Source organism: Lissotriton vulgaris, chromosome 2_1 (genome assembly GCF_964263255.1).
Source record: "Lissotriton vulgaris chromosome 2_1, aLisVul1.2, whole genome shotgun sequence".
Taxonomy (NCBI): Eukaryota; Metazoa; Chordata; class Amphibia; order Caudata; family Salamandridae; genus Lissotriton; species Lissotriton vulgaris.
In genome coordinates, this window is record NC_141687.1 from 497130405 (window position 1) to 497143771 (window position 13367).

The window sequence follows — 13367 nt, forward strand, 5'->3', positions numbered from 1 at the left end:
GAGTGTACTTTCCTGGGGAGTACAGACTCACCAGATCACAGTCCTGAGAGCTCCCCTCACAATAAACCCCAAAGACCTCGGGCCAGAGGCTGGGCCCAGGCACGCCAGCTCACAGGTCCATCCAGCAGGGAGGCAGTCGCTCGTGGTGGTTCCTCCTGGGGCCCAGCAGGCAGCAGCTCCCCAAAGCAGTACACCCTTCATGGGGTCACAGCCCCAATATTTATAGGACATTTTCCTTTGTTCTGCCTTTGGCACAGGGCTTTGGGAACCAGTCTCAACAGGTTCTGGGGGATAGTGGAGCACTTTGTGTACAGTGCTCACACCTTCCTTTTTCAGGTGGGGGCTCGGGCATCAGACACTACAAAGGGGGGTGGAGCCAGCATTTACCCAGGCAGGCACAGACCTATTCAGGGTCAGGGGATTACTCCTTCCATTCATTCTTTTTGATTCATCAAAGACAGCTTTGATTGTATTTACCAACATCACTTTGGACAAGCATGCTCAACCCTTGGTACCTGCCTGCAAATGTGGCCATGATACCCCAGTAGCCATAATAGCACATATGCCTATGGTAGCCTTGGAACATTGCCGGCCTGTCTAACATGTTAAAATGTGAACAATGGCTTGATTTCATAAAAAGGTATAGCATTGTATGCTTACAAGAAACCTGGTTGAGAGAGTCTGTTCATATTAATGGTTACGTTTCTATACATAACCCAGCCAGTGTAGCCATAGGTGGTCACTGTAAGGGTGGCCTATTAACTTTGGTAGCGACAACACTGTCAGGTAGGGTAGGTAAGACCCAACTTCAATCACCGCACTTTCAAATTATTAATATTCTTTTTAGGAAAACTTTGTCATGATTCTTGTTAATCATTCTTTATCATAATAATTTTAACACTAAGAATACCGTTATAGCTAAGGACTTAAAGAACATACAGTGCAGACATTTACAGGAGATAAATACAGATTGTTTTGCTCTCTGAGGTGGGGGGGCGATTTCAATTGTAAACTATGCCCCCTATCAAAGCGGTCTGCATGGTTTTTATTAGACGGGGCCAGGGATGGTGGCTGTCACTTCTATCATAACCCCTGTGGGAATATTTTTAACTCAAAACGTTAACATTTTTCTCTTTTTCTTACAGTTGATTTTACAAGAGGCTATAACCAAGACTGTTAATACGGCTCTATCTAGCGATTATAGACTGGGACCTCAGAAGCTAAGTAAGTGGTTCAATAGCGACTGTTCACAGTCTCATAATAGATTAGTCAAGGCACTGAAAAAAAACACAAGATAATCTGGAGGTGAAACAGCTTTGATTGGAATATAAACAGACGTTAGGGAGACACAAATTAGACATAAGAAGAGAAGCATGGGAACAACTTCCTGTAGCTTGTCAAAGGAAAGATCCCAGACTCTTTTGGAAAACCGTTAACTTGGATTTCTTTGAAAGCACCCATAACAGTAGCTATGATGCTACAATTATGCCTGAAGTGGAACATTTTTCCTGCTTATACAGTATCAATGGGGATCAACACATTAACTTAAATTAAGGGGCATTTAAGCTGGCTCAGCCGACACTTGACGAAGTGGAAGGGGCCCTAAATCAAAAAGTGATGAATAACTGCCTTGGCCCTACCGGCATCCCAGCAGATTTGTGTTTAGCAAACCCTGCATTACGGCTCCCACTGTTGACTAATATGTCAAGCTGCTTAGCATCCCAGGGTCCTCCAGAATCATGGAACACTGTTATAATAGTTCCAATCCTCAAAAAAGGGGACAAGTCTGTCCCATACTGTTAGCGGCTCATTTCACTAATTGATTGTACTTGCAAATTGATGGGCAGGGTTATATTAGAACCGTTGGAGGCCTGGGTAATCTACAGTGGGAAATTCTCCGATATACAATATGGTTTTAGGAGGGGCTTGGAAACTGTAGAAACATTTCTCAATCTGCACCTGGTCATAAGTAAATAAACATTAGCCATGCCTGGATCCCTTTACTTAGGGTTCAGGGTTTTCACGTCTGCTTTTGACTGGTTGCAGAGACGGAGATTGTGGGAAAAGATGTTGAAAATGGGCATTGAATAATCTATTGTCCATTTCTTGGCCACTATGAACCAAGATGTGATGGGGAGGGTCAGGTATGGAGCAGGTGGCGAACTCCCAGCCCCAATAAAAATGAATCGCGGGGTTCACCAAAGTTGCATTCTTGCACCATTTTTATTTTGATTGTATATCAATTTCTTAGAAAGCCACATAAATTATAGGAACAGTGATGCCCCCAAGATAGGCTCTAGAAGGCTTCCAGCCTTACTTTATGCTGACAATTGTGTTTTAATGTCCAGAACTAGTGTGGGGTTGCAGAGTTTTTTAACTAGGTTTAATGATTTTATGAATGAACTTGGTCTAAAGACAAATGTAGAGAAATCTTATACTGTGGTGGTGGGTAAATCTCCCACCATTTTAAAATCATGCGTTTTAAATAATGAAAAGCTGTCCTATGTTTCCACCTTTTCTTATTTGGGAATCCCTTTCGATCAAAAAAGTACCTGGCACCATCTAGTTGACACAAAATTTGTAGTTTTAATCGAAACCTGGAGGTGATTTTTAGATTTACGTAAAAGCTAGGCTCTAGACCGATGAATGCAATTATTAATATTTATAAGACTTGCTCCTGCTTTGTTGTTTTGTACGGGGCTGGAGTCTGGAGTTTCTGTAATCCAGTGGGTTTACAAAGAGCTGAAAATACTTTCATGAGACGTGTGTTGACAGTCCCCGATAGCCTCAATGCTACTGTTTGTCAAAGCAAACTTGGTTTGACTCCTTTGTCATTCCGCATACAGTTAGCGCTGATTCTATTGTGGCATTCCATCTGGGCAAGGGAAAAACCAGCCTTAAATTGTGTAGTTTTCTCAAATTGTCTTAAACTGGACCACATGATATAGATACCCTGGCTCAGTTATATAAAAACAGTTAGAGACCATGGGATTAGTGGACTCTTGTCTTAATCCAGCTAGTATAGCCAAAGATCCCGAAAGCTAAACGGAAAAGGATCTTTTATTTGCCAATTCTCAACCCGACATAACTTAGAGAAGGCAACAATTGAGTGTCTTGCTTCTAGTTTGTTGGTTAGGCGTTGAGCTCTATCTTTACTTTTATTTCAGTCAAACCAAATTGTTTTATCTCATAAGATTTTGGTTTGTCATTTCACCTTTTTTGGTCTCCTATCCCCGCAAAGTTTACTGCAATTTCAAACTGGATTCGTGCCCCTGGGACTCTAGGTCTATCCAGTCTACATTACATTTTATGTTTTTCTGTCAACTTTACAGTGACTCAAGGCGTGATTTATTATTCCTCTATTAAAGTTTTTGAAAATTAGGCAATGTCGGGCAGCATTACATCACCTCCAGCTTTTAAAATATGAATTTACCTGCCTAATGATTTATATATATATCTCCTCAGTTCTTCGATACGTGACATTGTTGGAAAATGATTTTATCTTATCCATTTTAAATATAAGAATCATTTCTGGGTTTTATTGTTAATAAACATTGTAATGAATGAATACATTTATTTTTATTCTGTTGTCAACTTATGCTGCTACCTTGTGGCAAATTATCAATTATAATAATGATCTTTTTTGACAGTGATATTATTATTCTCTTTGACACATATCATATATTCTCCGCATTTTTTTTTACCAGTTACAAATGTTTTGCAATGCATTATTTTATGGCTGAAAGCCAACCGAATGAAGATATTTTGACTGACGGACTGACTCCTCCCACTACTCCAAATGCATATCTCCTATTCAGCCTAACGCTGACTCACCCTGCCCTCACTGGAGCCACACAACTCACCAGCTTCTGTCACTCCAGAGCTAGACATGCAATACATATCAGGCAGGCAGACACATAGCACACAGAAATGCCAACTTGTAAAAGTGGCATTTCTAACATAGTGATAATAAATCTTCGCACACCATTGCAGAGCATTTATTATTACTATTCCAAACATACCAAACTTGACCACACTGTTCCTCTGATATCAGGAATTTCCACTTAAACCCTTGTCAGGGAATCCCCAATGCATTCATATGAGAGGGCAACTCACAGCAGTGAAACACCAAAATGGCTGTTTGTCACTACCAGGACATGTCACGCACTGAAAGTACCCTACCTTTTACCTTTGGGGTGACTGACATGCCGTAAAGGGGGGTCACAAACATGGCACACACTTTAGGTGTCACGTCACTTCAGTAACACTGCGAGCACAGGCCCTGCAATGACAGAGGCCTGAGACAGGTTTGAAAGACTACTTTGGTGGGTGGCGCAATCAGCTCCTCAAGCCCCCAGTAGCATTTAATTCACTGGCCCTCGGTATCTGAGATACCACTTTACAAGGGACTGACAGGTAAATTAAATACACCAAACAGGTGTAGACCAATGGTACCATGTTTACCACAGAGAGCATACACACTTTACACTGGACAGCAGTGCAAAGTGCCCAGGGTCCTAAAACCACCAACGCCATGTCAGAAAAAAGGCCAAGAGGAAGGCAAAAAGTTCAGGGAATACCCTGCAAAATGTGCCAAGTCCAACACATACTATATGAGCTCGTGCAGGACTACTAAGTCTTTTCAATAAAGGATATGGTTTCCTTTATTGAGAAACACGTAGGCATAAGGAGATGCTGGCAGGGTAGGTAGGCATCCCATCTTTGTAATTACACATCAAAACAGCGTGAAAATGTGCTTGGCAGCCGCTTACTGGTAACTTGTACGTGCACGGCAGTAGTTTATGATCAAAGCATATATACAATATTAGAGTATTCCAAACCCGCTGGCATGAAAATTGAACATAATCGTGTAACTAGCATGCGTGAATTCCCTACTGTATTGTTATTTACAGTTTGCCCAATCTTCGGCCACGATAGCGCGCAAACACTAATGAGGGCCTAACTATTGACATTCTCTGTTTAAAACACCACACGTTCAAGTTTCCGTGAAAGAGAAAACATATAGGCCCACATGCATCATTGTTTCATTTTGCACTTCCTAATTTGCGATTTTTAGGGAATCGCAAATTAGGAAATGCAAAATGGGATGCATGTACATTTTCGCAAAATATTTGAGAATCGGTAAAAATCGCAATTTTTACCGATTCTCAAATATTATGCGATTAGCAAAGTGCGAATTCGCAATTCCCATTCATTCCTATGGGCTAAAATGCCCATAGGAATGAATAGGAATTGCGAATTTGCAATTTGAAATCGCAATTCAGCAATGCATTTCAAGGGTGGAGAGGGGGGTCCAAATGACCCTCCCCTTCACCCATGAAATGTACTTTTGAGTATAAGTTACAGACACACATGTCCTAAGGACATGTGTGTCTGTAACTTTACAGTTTAAAAAATGCATGTTTGTGCTTTTTTAAACAATTTCGCAAATTACCACGAGGTTCAACTTCGTGGTAATTTGCACTTGCAATTTCAAATTTCGCAATTTGAAATCAAATGATGCATAGCATTTTAGAAATCGCAAAATTGCGATTTCTGAAATGCTATCGCAATTTTAGAAATCGCAAAAAAGTTGCGATTTCTAAAAAAGCATGATGCATCTCAAAACGCATTTTGGAATCGCAAACGGCCGATTTTAAGGAATCGCACCGTTTGCGACTCCAAAAATGCTTGATGCATGTGGGCCAAAATCCTAAAAAATTGGAGAATGGTGGCAAATAGGCAATGACATATCATTCCCTGGGAGGTGGATCTGGCCTCATCATTTCAAAAGGAAGGCTTCACTCATAGAATGCCCCGCTGCCTTCTTTTCTTTAGCCTTTTTAGCTGTAGGAGTCAACGCAATTGGTAAATCCCGGTGCATCTTCCAACGTTTTTCCTCTTCATGTAGACTGTATTTCAAGATGATGCCATTTTTCCTGCATCCCGCCTGATATTTAATATCTAATCTCGCTGTCATTGTATCACGATGGATTGCTTATTTTAAAACACGCCTGTGGTATTTTTGTTTTTTTGTTGCTTAATCTTAGTCACTTGTTTTAGTTTGAAATGCACTGATTTACACAGTGATTATGTTTTTATGTCTGTTTGAGTCGTGTTTTTTTTTATTTAACTGTACCACCTACCGACTTTGGTAGGAAAGCTTTTTCGTGCTCAACAATCCACTGAAAATTGTGCATGAATATTGATGCTTGATTTTATTGGAAGCTCTGTTTCAATGACGATCTATGCCTCTATAAGTTCTGCCTCTGGCTGAAGGCTGAGAAAAATGGTTACAATATGTATCTCCACAGGAACACTTCTCTGCGGAGAAACATTTTTTTTTTTTTTAGTTCAACAAGATTTTATTAAAAGAAATAAGGATCCAAATAATAGCAGTCAAAATACAAAGAGGTGATACATTCCAATATGAGTAGAACGTGAAAAAACAAACATGGATATCATTCGATCAGCAACTCAATTATATGTAAATAAAATTAGAAAGAGGGGAATCAATGCGGAGTTACCAATATAAGTCAATAATGGGTATATCGTGTAGAACATGGAACATATCAGCCACTGAGATGAGGGTAGGGGCAGGGGAAGAAACAAGAGCAAAAGGAGGAAGGAAGTAAAGAAAGGAAAAAATAGCAGTAGAAAGAAAGAGGCGGGACGAGAGGACAGGAAAGAGGGAGAAAGAGAGAAGGAATCCCACATGAATAGCCCAATGCAACGTAATTAGCAGACCAAACATTACGTAGACAAACCAACAGGAAAACGAGGGACTACACCTTGCGAGGAGAGTTCCATGTATTTATCCAGGGATTCCCAAACCCCACTCGAAATGGAGGGCGATAGGTGTGCTAGATCTACTGAGGTGTGAGCACTACGTAAGAAGGAAACCCATGCCCACCACGTATGGTAAGAGACTGACGAGAAAGATTTCCAATCCATAAGGATAACCTTGATCGCAATAGATAAAAGAAGATCTAACAGCTGTAATTGTAACAAATCAAGGGGAAGGGGCGTAGGGGCAGCCCAGGGACCTAATAGGACTAGAGGGAAAGAGAGCTGGAGCTGAATGTCAAAAATAAGAGATAAATGTTGCTGAATAAGGGCCCAGAAAGGTTTAAGTAAGGAACAATTATAGAACATATGAGGGAAATCCCCCGCCTCCATGCCACAACTCCAACAGAGATCATCTTCTTTAAGGTTGAGAGAATGAAGACGTACAGGTGTCCAGTGGAGTAAGTTAATCGAGAAGAACTTGGACTGTATTAGGGAAGGAGCTATTTTGTTACGAAGCGCAAATTTGCTGATGGATTGCCAAGCTTCAGATGATAAATGATCCGTGATATTGTGATCGAAATGACGCATCCATTTTTGTTGTGCAACTGTCTGGTCAGGAAGCGAAGTAGAAGATAGAAACTTATATATGTGGGAGGCAACATGACCAGCTTTGAGCCAAATACAAAATAGCGAAATGGTAGGGGAGGAGGGGTGAAGACGAGTTTTTGAGATGGCAACCTTGATTTTAAGAAAGGTATAGAAGTCTAGATTAGTTAGAGAGTGTTTGAGCGCTAGGGTAGAAAAAGGTAGGGGTTCCCCAGAGTCACTATACAGATGTTGTACAAGAGAGACACCTTTCGTAGCCCAATATGACATGAGGGTGGGAGTGATATTAATTTTGATTTTGGAATTACGCCAAATGGAAGACCATCTAGTTTTGTGCAGAGGAAATGCTAGCTTCCTGTCCACTTTCTTAATTGCGGTAATTGTATCAATAATTATAGAGCGGGAAAACAGAATGTGCAAAGTGGAAGTAGTACAGAGAGAGGCAAGTGGTAGAGGTGCAACTAAGTCCTGTTCTATGAGTAGCCATAAAGGAATATGATGGGATGGGGGAGAAAACCATAAGGCCCCCTGAGAGGCCAAGAAAGCCGTCTGGTATTTTTCCCAGTCTGGGAAATTACAACCTCCCATATCACAGGGTCTACGTAAATATTTATATGCTAATCGAGCGCGTTTGCCATTCCAAAGAAATTTGGCGGTGATACCATCGATTTCCCGAAAAAAAGAGTCGGATAATTTCATCGGAATCATAGATGAGACAAAATTAATAATCGGCGTGATCATCATTTTTAAGGTTTGTAGTCGACCCCACCACGAAATATGTTTCGGAGACCATGTATCCAGAAGACGACGAACCTTAGTAAGAGTTTGAGATTCATTGTAGGCAACCGTGGTATGTAGCGTGGAACAGAAATAGATGCCTAGATATTTGAGATGGGTAGATTGCCACTTAAAGCCAGCCGAACCCATATGAGCAGGAAAACAGTAGGCATTTAAAGGGAACATTTCTGTCTTATCTCTGTTTAGAGTGTATCCGGATACTTTAGAGAACAAAGAAATGGTATCAGAGATAGCAGGGATGGCCAACGCTATATCGTCAGAGAAGATGAGAACATCGTCAGCGTAGGCAGCGGTTTTAAGACAATGAGTACCAAAAGAAAATCCTTTGATATCAGGATGCAAATCAATCAGCCGAAGGAGAGGATCAATAGATAACAAAAACAAGAGAGGGGATAAGGGACATCCTTGCCTCGTACCCTGGCAGAGATTAAAGGAAGAGGATGTAGCACCATTAACCCTAATATTAGCTTTAGGTTGGGAGTATAAAGACATTACCATGTTAATAAAAGAGTCTCCGAGGTTATGTGCACATAAGACAGCTCGAAGGAAAGGCCAAGAGACCTTATCGAAGGCCTTTTCCGCATCGAGGGCCAAGGCCGCGGCAGGTAGTTGGGATCGCTTAGCCGCTCCAATAATATGACAGAAAGTGCGGATATTGTCTCTTGCCAGTCTACCCTTAACAAATCCAGTTTGGGAGGGATGGACTAAATTAGGAATAAAAGATTCTAGACGTTTAGCCAAGATTTTAGCAAAGATCTTCGCTTCCATATTAAGAAGCGAAATAGGGCGGAAGTTCTTAGGATCTGAATGATCCTTACCTTCTTTCGGGATCACTACTATCGTGGCATCGGCAGCTGTACCAGAAACAGAACCATTCCGAACAAAGGTGTCAAAGACAGCTTGTAGCTTAGGAACAAGTAGCGGAAGAAAGGTTTTATAAAATAAGATCGGGTATCCGTCTGGACCAGGAGCTTTCCCCGAGCGGGTGGCCTTGATAGCAGCCGCTATTTCCTCCGGTGAGATAGGAGCATTCAAAGTAGATCGATCTCCTTCTGAGATTGATTGAATCGGAATTGATTTTAAAAAGTCTTGGCACTTGTCAAAAGAAGCCTGGTTAGAGGGGGTGTATAATTTGTTATAGAAATCGCGAAAGACTTCAAGAATTTCCTCAGTTTGGAATTTAGTAGAACCAGTGTGATCTTTGATAGAAGAGATCTGGGAGGACTTATAGGAAGAATCTTGGAATTTTAATGTGGCAGCCAAGAGTTTCCCAGCGCGATTCTTTAAAAGTAACTTCTTGGACTTTTGCGCCTGGAAACCAATATGAGCTCTTTTAGTGACAATAGTGTTATATTTGTATTTTAGGAGCTTAATTTGTTGTAGAATAGTCGGATCTTTGGTATGTCTAAAGGAGGCCTCCAGAGTTTTGATGGTAGAGGATAAGTCAGTAAGTTCCCCCTTAATCGCCAAGTTACGTTTGGACATGCACGCTATAACTTGGCCCCGAAAAGTACACTTAAAAGAGTCCCATAAAGTTATTGGAGAAGATACAGAGTCCTCATTTTCACGGAAAAAAGTGTTTATTTCCGTGGAGAATTTATCTACCTGGGCAGAGTCATGTAACACTTCCGTATTAAGTCTCCAGGAACGACCACGCGGTTTCGGCGCAAAGGACGTAAGCGTAAAAGTGACCGCGGCATGATCAGAAATGACAATGGGATGAATCAGCGGAGAGGCAGAAGCAGAGACAAGAGAGGAGTGAACCAGGAGATAATCAATACGAGAGAATGAGGAATGAGGGGAAGAAAAGAAAGAAAAGTCACTGCCAGTGGGATTATGGAGACGCCAAATATCATGCAATTGAGCAGTGGAACACATGTTAATCATCTGTTTATGTGCTTTAGGCGGACGAAACTGGAATGCAGAGTTCCTATCCAATAAAGGATCCATTGGTAAGTTAAAATCTCCACCAACAATGAGATTGCCAGCATGAGGGGTGTCATGCAATTTTTTGGAAATGGATTTCCAAAAGGCTGGATTATCAACATTCGGGGCATATATATTCATAACAAACAAGTCATGTTGTCCATCTGACAATTTAGATAGAAGCCAGCGACCCTCAGAATCATGCTCAGAAGAAATGATTGATAATCCTGAATTCCTCGAAACTAACATAAGCACACCATTGCGTTTACCAGAAGCATCAGAACAAGACACATCCGACACCCAGTCTTTCTTTAAAAATAAGGCTTCTCTACTGGTAATTTTAGATTCTTGAAAGAGGACTAAGTCTGCCGAGAGCGACTTACAGTAATCCAGGATTTTAGATCGTTTCACTGGATGATTTAATCCCTTAACATTAAGGGATAATACATTTAAACCTGGCATGGAACAAAGGGGGATACAAACGGAGACAGCATTGAAGACAGAGAAAGAACGGAGTACACACAAACAGTGGACCAGTTATTAAGCAAAGTCGATGTTACGGGAGCGACCATGTGGGAAAACCAGGAAAGAAGAAAGGGCAGAAGAGAAGAAAGACAAGAAGAGAAAAAGAGAGGAGGCAGAGGGGGAGGTCTAAAAGAGACCCATATCATGCAAGGGAGAACGTGGAAAGGGCGAGTAGGGGGCCCGTATTAGAGCAAAAATTGGGAAGGAGAAACAGCCCAATATTAGAAAAGAAAAAATCTCATGAAAATAAATAATACAATATGAGAAACAGCAGAACTCAGTACACATATCATTTGAAAATGAGGAGCTGAGACGCTATAAGAGGAATAATACACTTCAGGGTAGATTAGCAATATCATAACATGAACAAGATCATATAATGAAGAACAATTGAATAAAAAATGCAAAAAGAAACTTAATTATGCAATAAAGAGCCTAAACAATATGTAACATTTCTAAATATAGTAACGAATATGCAGCGAAATCACATATCAATAATAACAACAATTACATAACTATACTATAAAGTGGAATCGTAGAAGGAAAAAAGATAAGTGTCAGAGAGGAGCATGTAGAGACAAGGCAGAGACAGAGATGGAAGAGGAAAAGGAGCAGAACCCGTAAGGAGAATTCTACACCGCCAAACTAGAACGATATCAAGCATAAGGTGAAGATGAGAAAAAGAAAAGTGCCAGCGAAAAAAGAAATAGTATATTAATTACAACCAAGAAATCTGTACCCAAGAACTACAACAAGGCAAGTACCATGTAAAGGATAGACCAGAAAAAGAGGCTCAGAGGACGAAATTGAGAAGTAAGAAGAGAATCAAGAGTAGTATGAAGAAGAGAAAGAAAAGAAAGAACATACAATAGCAGAGGAGTAAATTAGCGTGTAAACACCACTAGAAAGAAAGAAGAGGAATTCATCTTGAAAAACAGCACAACCACAAGTAGAGAGATAAACAAATCAGGTCCCTGAGGCCCCCGGAGCCTGTGTCGTTGCTCTTTGAATCTCCATCTCTATCTCCTCTTGGTTGTCTAAGAACGTTGTCAAGTCTGCCGGTTCATCGAAGATCCTGGGACGTCCTTTATAAGTGATGCGAAACTTGGATGGACCTGAAAAGGAAAAAGGAATGCCCAACTCGGTGAGACGTTTCCGAAGGTTCAAGAAGCCTTTCCGTCTTATGACTGTGTCTCTGGCAAAGTCCTGAGAAATGGAAATGCGATGACCCTCCCAGATGAGTTGTTTAATCTTGCGCATATGAGACAGAATCAGCTCAGTGTGTTGATGTCGTAAGGGCTTAAAAATGATTGCTCTTGGCTGGGTGGCTGCCTTGGAACGAAACGTTGGAACACGGTGTGCTCTTTCAATCTCAAAATCTCTGTGAAAAGATAGCTGGAGTGTATCCGGAATCCAATGAGACAGGAACTCAATCATAGAGGAGGAAGATTTCTCTGAATCCTCCGGCAGGCCAAAAATACGAAGATTGGATCTCCTGTTACGGTCTTCCTGTTCCGTGAGGTCTCTGCGCAACGCCACCATAGAACGCTCCAGTTGAGAGAGGGACCTAGATTGCTTTTGCATCCCATCCTCTGCAGAACTTATTCGTGTTTCTGTCGCTGACACACGAAGAGAAAGGGCTTTAAAGTCATTTCGGATAGCAGATACTTCAACTTGCAATAAGTCAGTGTTAGTTTTTGTTGACTGCGCAATGTCATGAACTTCATTCAGGCGCGCCAAAATGGTGTCCAATGTGGAAGCATTGTCTGCCTGAGGAGATTCAGGCGTCGGAGAGACTGACTTAAGTCTTTTTAAGGATGCGCCCAGGTCCTTGGAGTCTTTGCTGTTCAATGAGCGATTCATACTGACAGGTGACGTAGTAAGAGCCTAAGAGAAAACACTGGAATAGGCTGGAACACCACAGGTGCGCAAAATATGTAGACTCAGTGTCAAACAGTGGCAGTTTACGTTCAAAACACGCAAAGGAAGAGTAGCTGTAAAGTATGGGCAAAGTTGCGCAGGAAATCTCCTCAATAAAATAAAGCGGACACCTCCATGAAGAATGCGAGAGAAAAAATAGAAGCGAGCAGCTCAAAAAACCAGCCAAGAAGCAAGAAAGTAACATTAAAGGAAAAGCATAAATGTTACCATTTCAGCCGTCGCGTGTAGAAACCCTCAGCCGAGCGCTGAATACCGCAAGTTTGTATCCGCGGCGGCGCCTCAGAAGTCCGATGACAGGAACGTCATGCGCGACAAAATGGCGGTCGCACTTCAGGAATGCGAGCGCCTGTGAGGGATAATGCAGGAAACATCTCTTCGGTGGCTGCGAACGCGGTAAAAACAGTGTCGTGAAGGTCACTGCATGTTCCGCCGCTGGTGAGTGAGGTTGCAGGTCGAAAGGGCACGAAGAAGCGGAAAGAAACGCTCTACGGGACCAACTCTCCCCGGAGCTCAAGCGCGACACGCCATGCTACAGCGGCGCGCAAGCCACGCCCCCGCGGAGAAACATTTTTTAAACTCTAAAACAGGGAGCTGTAGGGAAGATGAAAGAGGAAAGCAGCCCAAATCGACTATTTGTATACCAGTAATTTTATTAACCAATAATATTGCTGTCATTTCTTCTATATTATATTTTGGAAATGAAGAATCACTAACGAGGATCAGTCATTAATTTTAATATTATGTCTAATTGCCTCTCATTTCAGATAATGATTCGGATCCAC